Genomic DNA, 21,500 nt, shown 5'->3' with positions numbered 1-21,500 from the left:
ATAGAATAATAAACCTGTCCAGAGGGACCTTCATAAATTTCTACGGGAACTTCCTCTCCTATGCAGCGTCTACGAACGTCCGTATTCCAGTATATCGCGGCGAACAGGCAGTCCTGTCGTCGTCGAATTTTTCCCTAGTGACTCGGTGCCTTCAAACGCATTATTTCGTTCCACCGATCCTGGAGATAGCGTTGCGTCATCGTTACACGGCCAGGTGATATCTGATGGCTGGCGCTACCACCTAGAGCTTCAGCATGATTTCTTCCAACGGAGATACACGACACTTCAACCTTCCAACTTCGTTACAAGCGTTTCGTGGGTCGCGTTCGACCGCGGGTTTAAATGTACCGTATTCCTTACTGCCGCGCTCGATGTAGATCAATATCAAAGCATGCGGAACAACGTACTGATAAATCTCTCTATTTCACGGATCCTGACAATGGAAACGAGGGGAACCGGGCAATTTCAGAAAATTTCGAAACACTGACACGTCAGTAATTTATCTACGATGTAAAATTATTTCCCCTTGGTAAAATTTATTTGAATATCGTACGATTGCTAGGATTGGAAGTTGACACTCTTAAGGGGGGAATACCTTTACATTTTCCAAAATATCGGTCGGTTTTGGTAGAAAAAGTTAGTTTGAACGTAGCAAAAATTCTGTTAAAAATTGAAGTTAGTTTCAAAAAGGCCAAATTTACAATTTTTTAATTTCTCATGTTTTAATTGGTATATCTATAGCGTAAATATATCATTCATCGAAAAATACCTTGCTTTTCTGTTTCAGATAAGTCGCGTGAGAGTACACCTACAAGATTGCACAATAAAGTCGTCATTTTTTGTCATTTTTTAAAATAAAAAATTTTTTTAATACCCTGAAACAATAATGTAATGTTATGAAACTTTCAGAAATAATAGATTGTTTTATAACATTAAAAAAAATTCCTGAAAAACGCCTCATTTTCGGACATCTAAAGGTATATCTTTCCTTAAATGGAGTGTAATCTTTTTGTAACATTTTTTATAATACATTGTGGGAGGTGCAGTAGTGATTCTTAAAATGAACTTCAGGCATGATTCGTAAATTGAACGTTTTTATCACCCTTGGAGCCAGTGAAGCATGAAAGACGAGATTTGAAACACGATACTGGTGTCGAATTTCAACACCACTGTACGAAAGATGAACGTGCCAGCCCTGGGGCAACGTTCATCTTACGAATCATTACTGTGCCTAGAATACTACCAGAAAGCTAAAGAACTGAACAGATAAGAAGCTATTAAGATAGAACAATAGAGAGCTATCTAGAGGAATAGAAATTAAGGGAGTATTTCTTCGGCCTTTCTTTGTGATTTTTTTTTTAACGACAGGTAGGTTGTTTTGTAGTGATATTTTGCAGATATATTTATTCGTCTTATAGATATGTACAGTATTTTTTTCATAAAAAAATATTAAAAATTGCGAGAGTTATAGCTTCTTGTTTTAAAAAAACGCATTTAAACTGGCTTACATGATATTTCAAGATCTAGCAAACCGATTGATGAAAAAAATATTGTACATGCTTATAAGATGAGTAAATATATCTACAAAGTCTCAGTACAAAACAGCCTATCTATCATTCAAAAAAAAATCACAAAAAGGGCCGTGAAATTGAAAGTCTAGACAGCAATACCTCCTTAAATTGTATACCCAATTCCAGAATAATAGAGACATAGAACCAGAAAGCTAGACTAGAGTTACTCCCGATTCCAGCTGCTTTCGAATTGATACATATCGAAGACTATGCAATTACCCCCGAATATCATTTTCCAGTTCCTGATTATCCACGAATCCAGCCGATATCTGCGTCGATGTTACCTGGTCGCAAGATGCTCCTAGAGTTAAACAGTCCCGGGCCAAAGATCGCCAGACATCCGTGGAACTATTCCAAGCAAATCTGATTCGCGTTGCATGGACGACGTGTCTTGAATCCCAAACGAGGAAACCTCCGTATATACCGAAAGTTTCGAGGACGTTGGTTATAGCTTGCGCCTAACGAGAGGGTTAAATTGGTCGCCAACCGAGCGCCAGGGTTGCTTTCAATGAGTCCACTCGCCGCGATATCGCTATTCAGCATCGAACTTCGTCCGGCTATGTAGATCCGATAGGAATCTGCGAACCGTTGGATTCTACCTAATCGCTCAATCCTATCGTCCGTGGCTGTGTCGCGGTGCAACCAAACCAGCAATATGAACCTCTCTAATGTCAGAGGCCGAACTACCGTTCCCGCGTGATTTCCAAGCAAAACCCGCGACAGGTAAGCGTTCGATCCATGGAAACCTGTGCGTATTATGCGTCTGAGGGAAAGGTCCGTGGCGTCGAGCAACTTCGATGTCGATAAACAGAATTAATAGCGAACGTCGTCGGTAGCAGAGCGCAATATCGAGACTAAGAAACGTCTCATGATTACTAAACGATTTGACAGCCTCTATAAAATTTACGTAGTAAGCAACGAGAGCACTCGATATTAGTTTAATCCGCGTAGCACGAGAGTTCAAGCTCTGACTGGTTTAATAATGAACGAAAGAACTTCTTCAAAGGCTGCAGATAGAGTGTCAGAGGCCATGTTTGAATTTTGCATGCGCCTGACGCGAAACTGGCGCAAGCTGCGCGCAAATATCAAGAAGCTTAAGACCTTAACGAGCACGTTTTCTTTCGCACTTTGGCTACGAGGACCATGGAAATAAAAAGTTGGACAATACAACGATTAATGTATGTATTACTTAAGAAGAGAATGCGTCCTAGTTTGGAGGCTTTAGAGCTAATTGCTTCCTTCTCGTGAAAAACGATCCCCCTTTTTCCCCGGGCGGGATAATCGTGAAAAATGTGGAGGGGAATTACTTGCCAGTGGTCTGAATTAGTAGTTGCAAAGGTTGCCAAGTAGTGGGCAGGCGATTTAATTTGAGTTTAAATGAGCCTCGGCCTGCGGAACCATTGCCAACTGCTCCAGACACGGTAGAACCTTAATATTCTACCAGCCATTTTTACGAGCATCGTTTTGGAACGCTTTCTGCCGCTCCAATAAGTTTAATCCCGTACAGGTACGGTGCTTAAGTCTCGGAACAGAAGTCGGATTAAAACTGGAAAGATTCAGCGATCTACGTACATTTTATCAGGATACTGTTATTATTCGAAAACTTTAACTAGATCAAGCTCGTATCTATACAAATAGTATTTATTATCGCAATATTCCGAGTCTTGGTCCTGGTAGAGTTGTTATCAAGTCATAGATTCGATCATGTAGAATAATGGAAGTACGTATATCCGTGTTTTAACAATTCAGTTACTCAATAAACAAATATTATTAAAATAAAAAAAATAAATTATAGATCAATATATATACAGAGTGTTCGACCACCACTGGGAAAAATTTTAATGGGGGATTCTAGAGGCCAAAATAAGACGAAAATCAAGAATTAGTTGATGGAGGCCTCGTTAAAAAGTTATTAACAATTGAATTCAAAAATTTCAAATCGTTCTAAAAAAATTATTTTCGGTTGCGGGGTTCAATTACAATCATTTTTGGTCATTACACATACCCCCGAAATCCTACGCACTTTCGAGAAAAAAATTCCTTACCGAAAATCTAATTTCTGGCCAGAAATCTTTGCCCGAATTTTCATGCGAATCTTTAAAACGTCATAACTTTTGAACGGATTGGACGATTTTAATGTTTAAAAAAGCAAACTACGCGTATTTTGATGGAGAATATGTACAAATCGTAAAAATATTCGAAAAGTTGCTCCTTGACACCGCAAAATGAGAAAAACCCTATAAAAATGGTCCAATTTTCAAACAGCCATAACTCCTACAATAGTGAATATATTTCATTGAAACTTTTTTTTGAAGTAGAGCCCATGGGTACCTACAAAAAAGTATTAGACAACTTTTCTGTACGACGTCAAACAAAATTACTAAAAATCGAAAAGGAATTTTTAAGAAAAATCGACAGGGGGTAGCTGCTGAAATTTTTCGGCAAAAAAAAAAATTTGAAATCGTTCTAAAAAAATTAGTTTTAGCTAGGGGGGTCAATTACAATCATTTTTGGTGAATAGACCTACCCCCGAAATCCTACCCACTTTCTAGAAAAAAATTCAGTACGGGCGGAACTTTAAACGTTAATAACTTTTTAACGAAATCTCCATCAACGAATTAGTATTCTTGATTTTCGTCTTATTTTGGCCTCTAGAATTTCACATTAAAATTTTTCCCAGGGGTGGCCGAACACCCTGTATAGTGTATAATAAATATGTTATAGAATACATATATATTTATTTATTGTGAGATCTATATACATTTATTAATATATACTGAGAGTTTCATAATCTATATACCATTTATGGGTTTGTCGAACATATAATTTATATATTAATATATAATCCTCAATTAATATAAAATAAATTTATAGTTTATAGATTGATAAATATTTATATTGAATAAAGACATATTATTGAAATTTAATAAATTCAAAAGTGAGATCTGGGATAATTGTAACACATAAAAGAGACCCAAAAGAAAATGTCGATAATAAAACATATTTTGTGTAATTTTTAAATGCAACTTGGAACTTTTCGAATACCTGAATAAAATATTACCAATGAAATTTAATACGATACACCAGTTAGGAAAAAGTACTACTAATAAAATAATTTTCCATATCTCAAGTTGCTATGTTCATTTATTATCGATTCGAAGAACCGGCTTGCAATGCATATCGACGAATTTCGTTCCGTTTAACTAGTCTTATTAGCTAATATAGCTTGTATTCCCTTACATAATTGTTCTAATCGCGATCTAGTGCGCTACATATTCCTAATCGTTCGCACACATCTCGAGCCCAGTGTACACAGTGTTGCGTAAGAAACTCGGAACCCGTATCGCGTGAAAATCGAGTTAACGCAGAAACACGAACGTATCGCTCGAACCGTCACGGTTCTTGCACTATGGTTAACACTTAATTTCATTCCGCGATGATGATTCATTACTGTTTACAGGAAACGTTTTCTAAACTTCGTCACTCCGCACCTGCAATCCCCGCAGTGAAAGCTACGGGTAAGTAAAAAGATGCGAATCGTTCGATTCCGTAATATTGACGTATACGATGTTAAGTAAATTTATTTTTCTTATTTATCGCGCGACTCTGTTTACCATCATGGGAGAGAAATATATAACTTCGAATAATATGAACGATGTATAGCAGTAGAATAAGGTTCTACGAAACGGGAGTCGTTCCAGGTCACGATATAATCATAACGAGTGTATTGTTTGGCACCTAATTAAAATAATGACATAACAGTTTTTTTTTTTCTGCGCTTGTGAAAGTTACTGCTACTTCGTTCTCACTACGTAAACGTCTGTTAATGTTGTATACACTAGATGTGCTTCTGGGAAATCTAAAGATATTAGGATCTAGGAAAGGATCTGTCTAAAATTTATTTAGAAATTACTTTTCGAAACCATATTTCGTTTCGAATTCTTGTAGATTTCGTCGATTTGGAGTTATCTATGGCGATGGTGATTCGTAAATTCTGCAAAATATATTTTAATTGAGGATTACTTATTAATATATAAATTCGATTAACTCATAAATGGTGTATAGATCATCAAACTCTCAGTATATATTAATAGATGTATATAGATCTCAAGATAAGTAAATATATTATTATTAATATATGTATTTATTATACATTTCATATACATTGATCTATAATTCTCTATTCAATGTAAATATTTATTAATCTATAAACTATAAATTTACTGTATACTAATTGAGGATTATATATTAATATATAAATGATATGTTCAACCATAAATAATATATAGATTATCAAACCCTCATTATATATTAATATGTAAATCTCAAGATAAATAGAATAGAATAAAAGAAAGAATAATAATAGAAAAAAAGATCACTATGTAACGAATAGTAAATAAATATAGGTTCAATGATATCATTATGCACTGGTGTCGAATTCGCCACCGCTCTACGAAAAATGAACGCGCCAATTCTTGAGCCACGTTCATTTTACGAATCATTACCGTACGACGCTGCAACTTTATTAAGAAATCAGAGAGAACTGGAAAAACCTTTTGCAACGCAAATGCAGGGGAAAACGAAGATTGCAAACAAGACCTTAAACCGTAAACGTTCAGACAGGCGTACGAAGCAAAATCGTACACGATCTCCTCCTAGGAGAAATCCTAAATTGCACTCGACGAGGGTGTGAAGCAAGCCACTTTCAACACCTCGTTTGCAAAAGACCTTTGATGTTACCACAATGTTACGATCGCGCGGAGCCTCTGGCCGGAGAATCGACCTATAGAACCTGTCACTGCAGGGTTGATCCCTTTCCGCGCGTCGTTCTTTCCTCGACCGTTCGCCGCGAGCTGCGTGGTCCTTTGGTCGCCTTTATTTATACACCCGGTCGCGCGTGAAAAAAGGAAACGTCCAGCGTCGCGACGTTCAATTCCCGCGGAAAATCCGCGGTCACCCCGGACACTTAATTGCTTTTTCTTCGCCAATGTTCCCTTTGCCGCGCGGTCGAAGGCCCTCTCACAGCCTCTCGGGATTCTCTGTTCCTTCTCACTCGTTAGCCTCTCATCCGCGCTTTATATTATCGGCCTAATCGTTCTCCTCTCCGTTCCCTCTCTTTCGTTCCACGACCGTCGGCTGAACTCACAGGAAGATCTCGGTTTCCTCTCTTTTGCTCCGTTCGTCGTTCTTCTTCCACGTTCTTCTCTCCGGCTGGCTCCGCGCCGCTTCCGTGTACATAATGCAGCCTGGATGCACGGGCTAATGTAAATTAAGCCGTGCATGCATATTAACTACGTGTTGTTCGCCCCGCGTAACGGATGCCCCGTGATATAATCTCACTGTAACACATTCGCGGGACGACGCGTTGAATTATTCGCGGCTCCGTCCGCGGAACGGTACTTCGATGCGACGCGGTCGCGTTCGAGTTGCAGCGTTTTAACCGCGGCTAACGAGCCGAGGCGTCTCGACGCTCGCGAGAAGGATCGTTGGTCGCGTGACTGGGCCCCAAGCTTTTGAACAGCACCGTGGAAAATTGCCACGATTGTCCCTTGCGTCGGACACATCGAATTTTCGAGGCACGTATCTATATTTGCGTTTCCTTCTAATTTTACTTTGGGGTACGATACATTTGGAACAAATTACGCGTTGTTTGCATTTTGAAACATTAAAATCCTCCAATCCGTTCACGAGCTATGATTTTTTAAAGATACACATGACATTTCAGAAGAATCATCATTCATGATCAGACATTGTATTTTTGGTAAAGAATTTTTTTCTCGAAAGCTCGTAGAATTTCGGGGACATGTGTATTCACCAAAAATAATTGTAATTGACTCCTGTAACTAAAAATAATTTTTTCAGAACGACTTGAAATTTTTTTTTTGCAGGGTAACCAGACAGTTATGATCAGACATTATATTTTCAGTAATAAATTTTTTTCTCGAAACTACGTAGGATTTCGATAGTATGTCTATTCACCAAAGATGCTCATAATTGACCCCCGCAATCGAAAATAATTTTTTCAGAATGATTTGAAATTTTTAAATTTAATTTTTTAAATCAATGATGAGAAAAATAAACATAAAATCTGTACAAAAAGGTTAGGCAGATCTCTATTATCAAAATGAAAATATTCTAACATAAACTCGATTGCAAGCTAATTAATTGTTAGAAGCGTATAATCCCGGTTCGAATCATGCTGTCCAAATTCCATGGAGGCGTTTAATTACGTAATATTAGCGTTCGTATTACAAATTTTGTCCAAGGAAGCGAAGGACCGTAAAATAAAATGTACTTTCGCGAATCTTAAGCAACGCCTCGGTACCAGACTTCGATTCCACGTATTTACTTTCTAGCAATGAATAATGCGACCGCCGATCGTTACGATAATGACCTTACAACGCACAAAATGCAATCAGTAGCGCTAGCTCATCGCACAACGAATCAGATTACCGGCTGTAATCGTATAATATTCTTTCCCAGCCGCTAATGAACCCGTACGCGCCACTCATTAGACACTGACGTTCAGGAAACAGTCTCGTATAATGAATGGTACACGTTTTTGCTCGCGGTGCTCGGTTGTCGGACAAATCATCGCGAATGAACGGCTACCTGGATGGTATCGTGATATCTGCGATCTTGGCGGCAATAATTTACAAACCAGATTAAGACACGTGCTATTACGATGCTGCGCGCTTTATCCGTTCACACATCGATTTTTCCTACGTTGTAATTTTACAATCGCTCACCGAGACCAACGCTGTGTTGCGATATAATTGAAACAGGTGTTGCTGGATGCGTTCGAAGTCTATCGACGAACTGTTCACATTTTAATAACGCTCTCCAACGATCGACTGACAAGGAGAGATCACCGTACCACGGAATGTATATTTCCGACGATACGCGTGCAATATTAAGTGTTTGATATTTTTAAAGATACGATTGACTGAAATTGCTCGTTGTAACGAAAGAACAATTATTAGTTATTTTTCTTTTTCATTTGAAATCTCCGTCTGAAGATTTCAACCCCTCCTCGCTCCCAATGATTCAACACACGTACGTCGATTGAAAAATTGCGCTCGAGCACGGCACACCGGTTCCAGAGACAGTTAAATCGTCCTTGCAGTTTACGAGTCACTAGTCGGTTAAGTACTCGATTCCTCTGTAATGAACGTCAATTACCGTTAACCTTCGAACCAAGCTTTAATTCCGTGTTATTGCAAGAACTGTTATCGAGTCTAAATACGCTTGGATTCCAGGGGTACGTTTCCAAGTAACGTTTCTCGACTAAAAAGTTCCGCCAAGTGGAAAAAGGAATCAATCTATTTTCAACCGTCGCGAAGTAATTCAACTTCTTCGATCCATTACATCTGCAATAATTACTCGTCTTCATTGTTCTCCGCTCAGCGAATCGATTCGAGGCAAGCAATCACGCTCGCCTGCATTTGCAAGAAAATCTCATTTCCGTCCGCGTGTTCGCCGAACGAAGTCGAACGATAAAAGCAACTTTCGACGCGTTAATCACAGGTATTGGGAAAGAAAACAAAGAGATGTTAGACTAACCGTAAAAAACCTTCCAGTTTGCCGCGTTGTGTTCGCTTCCTAGTTCTCGACGAGCTCGTTCATAGTGGATGAATGCAACGCGATTAGAAGGTTCGAGCGGATGAAAGCTCGCGAGCCACCCAAGGGTGCTTCCTGCGCTTACTGATAACTTGCTAATTAGCAGCGAACTTCGCGAGCTGCTTGTACTAGGGGATTACCGGCGACGAACAGCAACGACGTTTATCGGAAAACGATCGATCCGTGTGCGTTCACTGCACCTTTTTCCTTAAAACGCATTGAGAAAATGAAAGCTTTCCTTGTGTCTCGTTTTCGAAATAATCCTGAAAATTTGTCGTATCATACGACTCGTGTGTACTTGAGCGCGATGACGCGTCTGTTCATTACTGGCTGTCTCTACTTACATGGATGTTCGACTCTAATACTATTCGCGACCTCGTATACAATTACTCCCACTCATATTCGTACACTGGGAATTGTGTATTTGCTATAAATAACGAGAAACTTGTTTCTCATGAATTCTTTCCATTTATTTTTATTCAATGTTCTTTATTATTCTGTGCTATTTCAATTTGTGAAGTAGTTTTACTTCTATTTACTTTGTTTTGTTTGTTATGAATTGTTTTTCATTTATTTTTAACATATGCTGTTCATTACACTGTGCTATTTCAATTTGTGAAGTAGTTTTATGATACTACTATTTTTACTCTGTTTTGTTTGTTATGAATTGTTTCTCATTTATTTTTACCAAATGTTGTTTATTACACTGTGTTACCTCTCTATTTACGAAGTATTGTTTTTCTAAATATTATTTATTATTTTTTTATATTATAGAGACAAGTATACCCGATTACAAAACCGATAGAAAGGTGTAATACAAACAGTGTAAAACAACAATAATGCCAAACAACACGCGTTGTTCCCAAGCGGTCACCCATCCTGGTACTAACCGCGCCCAACGTTGCTTAACTTCGGTGATCTAACGAGAACCGGTGCTTTCAACGTGGCAGGATCGTTGACAAATGTTTTCAATTTATTCAAACACGAACTCTTAAATATCTCAATGCGTGACATAAATGGACCCATACCAGTTTCAAAAACAACTCAATTGACAAGAAACAAGTTTTTCCCATTTACAGAGAATCGCCATTATAGTGAAAAGAATACGAGTGGGAGTAACTGGGTTTTCAAACACGATTTTCTTGAAAGCCTCTTCACGACTGAATCATTAATTTATTTGTAATAATAATACTGTGAATAGTTTCTTAAAAAATATATAATAGATATAGTAGGAGTTTGTATTATAATTGTAACATGTTAAATAATTTAAGATCTATCAATCTTTATGCAAATCCATATTTTTATTAATAGAATTACTGAAATGTGACCTTTGTAAAGGGTTGTCTCAATCTCTGTACATCAAGTGCATTCTATAATCTTTTAAAAATTAAAACTTCCCATAAATGCGTAAACATCCTCAGTTTACTAATGACTTAAACAACTTCGATACATTTGCTACATGATACATAAACTATGGAAATTAAAGAGCAAGAATATTAAGGACACCGGATCTGGTAGCTTCTTTTAAAGGAGGTGAAAGCTGGACAGTTTGGAACCGTTTCCCTGTCCATAAAAATGCAACAAATATGCATACGTCGAGCATTTTTAATGCGCGACAGGCTCGCGTGTGATATCCTGTTCCTGCGTCGGTGGATCGTGTGGGAAAAATTTGTCTCACCGTATATTTAGACGCGCGACAAAGATTTACTAGAAACCGGACTGTCTGATAACCTCTCGACCTCTGACATATCAAGTACCGTCGCTTGCTCGAAGGATCGGTAATAGATGCATGAACTCCTCACCTATCACGAAAGTTACGCCGGCTACCGCGTTTCCTCGAACAGGCGACGCGAACATTTCGGCGCATTTGAAAATGCCACTAACCGACAAATATAGCGTATTCGGACTGGGTCGGACGAGAAACTAGGCGTCTGACATTTCCAATGCAGAAAATACCGAATGTTATTATCGTACAACACGCAAATCTGTCCCGACACGCGAGCGTTATAACTTCGCTAATGGAAGCTATTAAGATACAAAATTGGAAACCTGCACCGCGGGCTATCGGCAGATTTTTTTCTCGAGAGGGGACCAGATCAATTAAGAGATAAACAAACTGACGAATAAATTTGTCGACGATTATTTATTAGAATAGAATTTCAAACGAGACATCGAACCCTCCACTTAGCGGCGTTAAGTATGCTCGAGTGTTAAGATGAAAATAGCGACTTTCGTGATGAGGTCGTCGACATTAAATGCACGCAAGCCGACGTGCACTCGAAAACGTCTCTCGAGGTGCTAAAGGTCGAACAAGTGGGCTTGGTAATGAAAGTCGATGATGCGTGACCTGACGACGAGTGTCGGTCAGAAACGGCCAACGCAAAAATTTCAATCGATTCACGGACACCTACTCCCTACCGACACTTAAGATTTAGTGTCGCTAAACTAGTTGCAATTTATGAGAAACATCTGATTCTTCAGAATGTGGTGAAATCGATTTGGATTATATTGATCAACAATTGAACCAGTTCGAATTTGTCCACCAAACGACGAGAGTGCCATTGGTCAATTCAACCCATCATAAATCATATACAGGGTATTCGGATAGTTCTGAGAAAAATTTTAATGAGAGATTCTAGAGGCCAAAATAAGACGAAAATCAAGAATACCAATTTGGTGATAGAGGCTCTGTTAAAAAGTTATTAACGCTGGTATTATTGATTTTCGTCTTATTTTGGACTCTAAAATCTCCCATTGAAATTTTATATGCCGGATAATTGGACTATATCTACATATGAAGTGATAAAAATGAGGAATATAATCACAGATCTCTGACCACACATTATATTTACGATAAAGAATTTTTTTCTAGAAAGTACGTAGGAATTCTGGGGTATGTCTATTCACCAAACATGATTGTAATTGACTCCTGCAACTAAAAATAATTTTTTTAGAACGATTTGAAATTTTTGAATTTTGTTGAAAAATTTTACACCTTCTCGAATTTTTTTCTAGAAAGTAGGTAGGATTTCGAGGGTATGTCTAATCACCAAAAATGATTGTAATCGACCCCTGTAATTGAGAATAATTTTTTTAGAACGATTTGAAATGTTTTAATTTTGCCGGAAAATTGCAGCACCGACCCCCTGTCGATTTTTCTTAAAAATTCATTTCTGATTTTTAGTAATTTTGTTTGTCACTGTACAGAAAAGTTGTCTAATACTTTTTTGTAGGTACCCATGAGCTCTACTTCAGAAAAAAGTTTCGTTGAAATATATTCACTGTTGTAGGAGTTGCGGCTGTTTGAAAATTTGACCATTTTTATGGGGTTTTCCTCATTTTTCGGGGTTAAGGACCAACTTTTCGAATAATTTTGCGATTTCTACATATTCTCCACTAAAATACGCGTACTTTGCTTTTTTAAAAATGAAAATCCTTCAATCCGTTCAGAAGTTATGCCATTTTAAAGATTCGCATAAAATTTTTGGGCAAGATTTCTGGCCATAAATTATATTTTCGTTTAGGAATTTTTTTCTCGAAAGTGTGTAGGATTTCGAGGGTAAGTCTGTTCACCAAAAATGATTGTAATCAACCCCTGCAACTAAAACTAATTTTTTTAGAACGATTTCAAATTTTTTAATTTTGTCGACAAATTTCACACATACTCGAATTTTTTTCTAGAAAGTGGATAGGATTTCGAGGGTATGTCTAATGACCAAAAATGATTGAAATTGACCCCCGCAACCGAGAATAATTTTTCCAAAACGATTTGAAAAAATTTTTTTTCACCAAAAAATGTAGTCACCTATCCCCTGTCGATTTTTCTTAAAAATTCATATCTGATTTTTAGTAATTTTGTTTGTCACTGTACAGACAAGTTGTCTAATACTTTTTTGTAGGTACCCATGAGCTCTACTTCAGAAAAAAGTTTCTTTGAAATATATTCACTATTGTAGGAGTTACGGCTGTTTGAAAATTTGACCATTTTTATGGGGTTTTCCTCATTTTTCGGGGTTAAGGACCAACTTTTCGAATAATTTTGCGATTTCTACATATTCTCCACTAAAATACGCGTACTTTGCTTTTTTAAAAATGAAAATCCTTCAATCCATTCAGAAGTTATGCCATTTTAAAGATTCGCATAAAATTTTTGGGCAAGATTTCTGGCCAGAAATTAGATTTTCGGTAAGGAATTTTTTTCTCGAAAGTGCGTAGGATTTCGGGGGTATGTGTAATGACCAAAAATGATTGTAATTGACCCGCGCAACCAAATATAATTTTTTCAGAATGCAGATTGCCGTTCTACCGGCAGACCTTTAAACGTTAATAACTTTTCAACGAATCTTCGATCAACAAATTGATATTCTTGATTTTCGTCTTATTTTAGCCTCTAGAATCCCCCATTAAAATTTTTCCCATATAATAATACCACATGACTCGAATAAAAGAGTAACAAACTTTTATTGGAAAACCCTATATTTTCTGTGACTTCCAACTTCCAAGGAACGGTTTCGCTAACTTTTACTCCCACTGTTTTCCAATTTACGATGTCCCGTCGAAGCAGCAACAGTGTCCCGACTCGCATTCAGCCACGACCGTCCTCTCCGAGAGCGGTGTCTGCAATTACGAGATTGCGAGCCGCATTTTACGAGCTTTCCCCAGGGAAGTTCCGCGATGACGAGCAAGTTACGAGATAGACTCCCGTCGTTCCGAAGCCGCGTAGAAGCCAAGTAGCCTTCGAGTTTAACCGTGGAAATTCACGTCGCGCCGAAGAACGCGATGAAACCTCGAACGGCTGATGGTGCACGCAAATGAAGAGGATTTCGACGCGCCAGACGAGTCGTAAAGCGCCCACGTGTAAGATCGGGGCGACCGTGGTAACCTTGGCTGCAATGCTAATTGCGAGAATTCTTTCCAGCCGTTTTATGGAGATCTTCCTGCGCCCGACGACACTGCCGTGGTAATCGTGTAACAAGATCAAATAGTTTCCAATTCGTAGGGACGAAATTTATTCTACCGATAGGAAGGATGATTCGACGTTCTTGCGTAACGGTACAGGTGCGTGTAAATCCTATTTCAGGCGCGAGAGGAATTTATGATTCGAACGCCTGATGATACCGTGAAATCGTAAACTCTAAGAGAGACTTACTTTTGTATTTCTTCCCTTTGAATGGGAACGATTCGTTTTATGCCGGGGGAACAAGCGGCAACCGAGCCTCGAAGATTTATAGCTAGAGAAGATGAATGTAACAACGGTAGGCGAGAAATATGAAATGACACCAAGGTTTTATTGTGCTTGGATCACGGTTTATTCAATTGTCGATACACATACCTTCCACCGGAGTGAGTTTTCCGTGTTGCATACCGTATCGGTAGCAGGAGTCGACGAACCTCAGATCAACGACCCCGAGATCATAGAATACAATACCGAAGCGTGTAAACGCTGGGTTGAAATTTCTAAATAGAAGAACCACGGAGTGATTCGGTTGTCGCCGAGCCAACCATCGAGGCTTTTCAGCGCGATCGTGCTGGGGAAACAGCCACGGAGAAATACGACCGTCGCGATGGCGTCGAAATTGTTACCGCCAAAACAGCGATGGGTACATTCCTTCCTTTCTATTAAGAAACAGAAAGACACGACTTTTCCAGAAGGTAAAAAGATCCAACCAGAGGAACTCCCCCCTATCCCATGATTTTGGGAATCCCTCGTACTTGATCCCACGAATTATTTGGTATCAGGGCAAGTTTCTCCATCATTGTATCAAATCCTCCTACAGTCTTCGACGTCGAGTCTCACGGTCCCGAGAACCTGGGCAACGAATCCCTTGACCTCAGACGTCCGTGCATAGCTCTACGACCCCGAGAATTCACCGTACGATCCCAAAGCACCTCGTGCCCAAAAGAGTCTTCCTATCTAGGATCGCCATTCTAAAATCCTCGGTGTCGAGTGTCGCGACACGTGAGATCCATAGTGCCCAAAGTCATAATCGCCAATCTAGCGACCTAGACAATTACCTGTTTAACCCTTTGCCCTAGAACCACGTGTGAGACTCGTGGTGAGGTGTTTGGACTAAATGTAAACATCGCAAGACTGAGCAGTTTCGTTTAAATTTTGCTACTTCTCCTTGCAAGTCCAAGCAATCTCTTCGCCTGAGAATTACCTTGTCCACGGCCGAAAGAGGAGTCTGGAAGAGGAGAAGATCGAAAGGCAAGGTGCGGTGACCTATCACCGAGCAGTCGGTTACACGCCAGTCCCGACTATCGGCAGTAAGAGCGGTAAGAGTGACTCATCCGCTCGTAACACGCCGCGCACCACCGTTCTCCTCGTTCCTTCAACCTCACGCTCATTCCGCTCGGTTCCACTTGGCTCCACGGCGATGCAACGCGTCGCGATATCGCTTTTCCCGGCTCCTAGAAGCGTCTGGTCTAGGCGAACCGTCTGCTCTGGCTGCGTTTCGCGCTTGAAAAAAGCTGCTCGGCCAGCCGGCGCGTCTGCTCTTCGACGACCCGTCGACGTCGCGACATCTATTACGCGGGCAGCCTCTCCGAAGGTGTTGCCAGCGTATTGTTCACCGGACCCGGGACAACGAGCGTAATAGTGGTCTCGTAACGCCGTTTTTCCCGTCGGAAATTTCATCGGAGAATCGAGCTACGTTGCTCAATTTAGACCATTTTCATATTGATACTGTTGGATGTTGCAGAAATCATCTCCATGTTGCTCAATTTAGACCACTCTCAAATTGAGACTGTCGGATGTTGCAAAAATCATCTCCATGTTGCTTAATTTAGACCATTTTCTCATTGAGACTGTTACAAAATCATCCCTATGTTGCTCACTTTAGACCATTTTCGAATTGAGACTGTTGGATGTTACAAAAATCACCTCCATGTTGCTTAATTTAGACCATTTTCAAATTGAGACTGTTACAAAATCATCTCCAAGTTGCTCAATTTAGACCACTGTCAAATTGAGACTGTTGGATGTTACAAAAATCATCTCCACGTTGCTCAATTTAGACCATTCTCAAATTGAGACTGTTGGATGTCGCAAAAATCATCTCCATGTTGCTCAATTAAGACCACTGTCAAATTGAGACTGTTGGATATTGCAAAAGTCATCTCCATGTTGCTCAATTTAGACCACTGTCAAATTGAGACTGTTGGATGTTACAAAAATCACCTCCATGTTGCTCAATTTAGACCACTGTCAAATTGAGACTGTTGGATGTTACAAAAATCATCTCCATGTTGCTCAATTTAGACCACTCACAAATTGAGACTGTTGGATGTTGCAAAAGTCATCTCCACGTTGTTCAATTTAGACCACTGTCAAATTGAGACTGTTGGATGTTACAAAAATCATCTCCACGTTGCTCAATTTAAACCACTCTGAAATTGAGACTGTTGGATGTTGCAAAAATCACCTCCACGTTGCTCAATTTAGACCGCTGTCAAATTGAGACTGTTGGATGTTGCAAAAGTCATCTTTACGTTGTTCAATTTAGACCACTGTCAAATTGAGACTGTTGGATGTTGCAAAAATCACCTCCATGTTGCTCAATTTAGACCACTGTCAAATTGAGACTGTTGGATGTTACAAAAATCATCTCCACGTTGCTCAATTTAGACCATTCTCAAATTGAGACTGTTGGATGTCGCAAAAATCATCTCCATGTTGCTCAATTTAGACCACTGTCAAATTGAGACTGTTGGATATTGCAAAAGTCATCTCCATGTTGTTCAATTTAGACCACTGTCAAATTGAGACTGTTGGATGTTACAAAAATCACCTCCATGTTGCTCAATTTAGACCACTGTCAAATTGAGACTGTTACAAAATCATCTCCATGTTGCTTAATTTACACCATTTTCAAATTGAGACTGTTGGATATTGCAAAAGTCATCTCCATGTTGTTCAATTTAGACCACTGTCAAATTGAGACTGTTACAAAATCATCTCCATGTTGCTTAATTTACACCATTTTCAAATTGAGGCTGTTACAAAATCATCTCCACGTTGCTCAATTTAGACCACTGTCAAATTGAGACTGTTGGATGTTGCAAAAGTCATCTTCACGTTGTTCAATTTAGACCACTGTCAAATTGAGACTGTTGGATGTTGCAAAAATCATCTCCATGTTGCTCAATTTAGACCACTGTCAAATTGAGACTGTTGCATGTTACAAAAATCACCTCCATGTTGCTCAATTTAGACCACTGTCAAATTGAGACTGTTGGATGTTGCAAAAGTCATCTCCACGTTGTTCAATTTAGACCACTGTCAAATTGAGACTGTTGGATGTTACAAAAATCATCTCCATGTTGCTCAATTTAGACCACTGTCAAATTGAGACTGTTACAAAATCATCTCCATGTTGCTTAATTTAGACCACTGTCAAATTGAGACTGTTGGATGTTACAAAAATCATCTCCACGTTGCTCAATTTAAACCACTCTGAAATTGAGACTGTTGGATGTTGCAAAAGTCATCTTCACGTTGTTCAATTTAGACCACTGTCAAATTGAGACTGTTGGATGTTGCAAAAGTCATCTCCGCGTTGTTCAATTTAGACCACTGTCAAATTGAGACTGTTGGATGTTACAAAAATCATCTCCACGTTGCTCAATTTAAACCACTCTGAAATTGAGACTGTTGGATGTTACAAAAATCATCTCCACGTTGCTCATTTTAGACCATTCTCAAATTGAGACTGTCGGATGTTACAAAAATCATTTCCATTGTCAACATATATGTCTAAAGTTTCTCACTGAAGAAAGAAATGGCGAAAAGTTATTTTTACTGACGAGAAACGTTTTAATTTGGATGGACCAAATGGAACAAGATATTATTTCCACGATCTTAGGAAAGAAGAGCAGATTTTAAGTCGTAATGAAAGTGGTGGAGGTTGGAGATTGGAGGTTCGACGATCGAATCGCGTAATACAAATTAATATTTAATTGTTAAATTAATTATTCCGTTACCTAGAAATTGATACAGGCTAAATGCATCAGTAGAGACGCTATGAAATAGAATCTCGAAGGAATATGGGCCCGATTGTTGCATCGAAATAATAAGAGAACGAGGAGTAGATGCGAGATTGACTACCTTTCGTTCCGGGATGAAACAGAAATCGTGATGGGCCGATTACTAACACTCGTTGCGCTAGTTGTACCTCGGTTTACCAGCGATATTTTGAGTGACGTTTAAAATTACTTCGTGCCAACCGACCAGAGGTTTCCTGCTAACGCAAACCAGGCTGTGGCGTGCGCGAAGATCGTACCGCGGTTAATTTTCTCGAATTTCACGATAAACTTTAAAAACCCACGAGGACAGAGTTCAGAGTTCAGAACCGAGAACTCGAATTTTCATAAAAATTCTACGCGCGTCACCTACTTACATTAGAAGTTTTATTTACTCAAATCTAATCTAAGCACGCAGCCAGTTGTTGACCAATTAAGAACTATCAGAATAAAATTTCTAATTTTTTTTTTATCGAATATGCCATTTAACATTAATTTTACTATTCTTTAATTTTTAAAATAAACTTTTCATCGTATTACACGCAGTATTACGAGTAAATAAATTTCAACGAGAATAATGTTACTTTCAGCTATTCTCTCATTTTCCACGCCATTTTGCCTCATTAGTCGGGGCTGTCAACTAAAAGGCGACTAAATAAGAACCTAGAGAGCCTAGAGAGTCGCTCCGGACGCGTAACCTCTTCCGGTTTCACGTTTTATGGATGTCCAACGCGATCGAAGATCCTTTTCGTCCGATTTGAACCGCTGTTACGCCAATCTGCTTCAGGAATAATACAGTTTAACCCCGCGGTTCGCTCGGTTATCATATTTCACGGTGCTCGTACGAATTATCTCGTGCGTCGAGCTAAACGAGTCTGTCGACGCTTCCAACCCTCCGCCGATCCGACACTGTCAATTAGAAAAAAAATTGTTTCAAAGCTGTTCCCGTGCACGGCAGTTCATCCCTGTTTTTTCAACGAATTAAACGACGGCACCAAGCGGCTTGTATCCGACGATAATTACGTATGACGTCGTTTTTCCAGCCCCGACGTAGAGTTCGAGAGAGCCTGGTCGACACGCACCGTCCGCTTCGTTGAACTTGTTGCGCTTCGTGCTTCAAAAAGGTTGCTCGATCAACCGGTATGTCTGGTCGAGAAACGTACCGGTGCTTCACTCGCGGACGAAACGAGCAAACCGAGATATTCGACTAGCCTTCTCGACGTCAAATTGATCGCGAATCGACTGGGACTACCCCACGATGGATCCTCCGACGAAATGCAAATTTTATTTCTCGAGCACCCTTGACTTTTCGAGGACTCGATTGCGTTTACGGGGAACCTGACAGTCCTGGACTCGAATCGTGCGTGGGAATATTAGCGTTACATGGGGTGAATCCTGATGTAACGTGCACCTTTGAGGCTGAGAGGTCACACAGAAGAGTTTGTGAAATGCTAGTGAAACGTGGTTGCTCGTAGCATTGGTCAAAATTATGAGACTATTTTTATTAATAGAGTTAACGAAACGGAGCTTTAAAGAGGGTTGTCTCAACCTTTAAATATAATAATTCGAATCTTACTTTAATTATGTCTTATATTTTTGCACATTAAGTGCATTCTGTAGTTTCTTAAGAATTAAAATTTCACATAAATGGATAAACATTCTCAGTCTAATTATGAGTATAGCGTTTGTGAAATGCTAGTTGCTGTTGTGAAGCATTTGTGAAATGCTAGTTGCTGTTGTGAAGCATTTGTGAGTGATAGTTGCTGTTGTGAAGCATTTGTGAAATGCTAGTTGCTGTTGTGAAGCATTTGTGACATGCTAGTTGCTGTTGTGAAGCATTTGTGAAATGCTAGTTGCTATTGTGAAGTATTTGTGAAATGCTAGTGAAACGTGGTTGCTCGTAGCATTGGTCCGAATTATGAGACTATTTTTATTAATAGATTTAACGAAACGGAGCTTTGAAAAGGGTTGTCTCAACCCCTAAATATAATAATTCGAATCTTACTTCAATTATGTCTCATACTTATGCACATTAAGTGCATTCTGCAGTTTCTTAAGAATTAAAATTTCACATAAATGCATAAACATTCTCAGTCTAATTATGAGTATAGAATTTTTTGTTAGATCGTTCGATTGACAATTGGAAACTAGCATGACCACTATATAGCACAAAATTTATTTTGCAATTCGAGAGTCCTATCTAGATTCACTTTCTTTAACATCTAATCTCGAGAATTAACTTTTTAGCTCCTCAGTAAAAAATCTGTCCTGGTTTTGAACCCTCAAGAAATCATTTTTATTTGATTTGCTGAAGGTACACACACATAGGATGAATATACAAATAAATAATAAAGTATCAAAAATACTATGAAGCAATATTATCTATGTGTGTGTACCTTCAGCAAATAAAATAAAAATGATTCATTTATTGAGAAATAATTTTTTTGGCGCAGTGAAAAATCCATCCTGGTTTTGAACCCTCAAGAAATCAATTTTTTTTATTTGATTTGCTAAAGGTACACACTCAGAGAATAAATGTACAAATAATTAAGAAAGTATTAAAAATACTGTGAAGCAATATTATTAAACACTATGCACCGTATGATTATAATCTCTACATCACACGATCTCAAAGGAAAAGTAAAGAAAATAATGCCATAAAACAATGTTTCTCGTACATATTATTAGTGCAGCGTATGATTACGAACCTCTATGTCACACAGTATCAGAAAGAGGTTGTCATCCGGGGAAAAAAACGAATGAAATAACAGTTGCCATGGCTCAGCGAAACATGCAGGTATTATTAGTGCAACTTACGGTTATACAGCTTTTTGTGATATATTGTCAAAGTGACAAGCGACCCAGCGTGTTTATAAACTGGAACGAATTCTTTTCCCCGTTGTGCACCGATACCACTGCGAATGGCTTGGCCAGTAAATTAAAAATTAAAGCTTAGCATAAGAAACGATTTGATCGATCGTTTATGTCGCTCGAAAGACGAGTAATTTGAATAATGCATCTCGATGCTTAATGGACTGTTTAATAACCATTTCAATGCTGACAACAGTCGGTAAATTGCTTTGAGACCTGTCCAAGAAACAGCATGCAAATTCGCGGTTTCGTTTATGGCATTGCAGATAATGTGCACAACAAGCGGATGGAAATACAGATGGACGTATACCTGAGTGCAACTGGATTAATTAATTCACCTTAGAATGATCTCATGTGTCCGCTGTATGACGACTCGTATGAATTATTAAAACGTTTCTGCTCGATGCGTCGAATCTA

The 21,500-nt window shown here is 38.9% G+C and overlaps 1 protein-coding gene and 1 non-coding gene across 7 annotated transcripts in view; both read right to left on the bottom strand.

Annotated features, from left to right (window-relative positions):
* Positions 1–21,500, bottom strand: part of LOC143340465 (uncharacterized) — a 506,553-nt gene that overhangs the window by 398,037 nt on the left and 87,016 nt on the right. The window lies entirely within an intron of this gene.
* On the bottom strand, positions 10,033–10,151 carry LOC143340770 (5S ribosomal RNA). Its single transcript, XR_013079504.1, has one exon. It is a non-coding gene; the product is annotated as a 5S ribosomal RNA (ribosomal RNA).

Source organism: Colletes latitarsis, chromosome 3, assembly GCF_051014445.1.
Source record: "Colletes latitarsis isolate SP2378_abdomen chromosome 3, iyColLati1, whole genome shotgun sequence".
In the NCBI taxonomy this organism is placed as follows: Eukaryota; Metazoa; Arthropoda; class Insecta; order Hymenoptera; family Colletidae; genus Colletes; species Colletes latitarsis.
The sequence above is the reverse complement of the archived record's forward strand: the minus strand, read 5'-3'. Positions and strand labels throughout refer to the sequence as shown.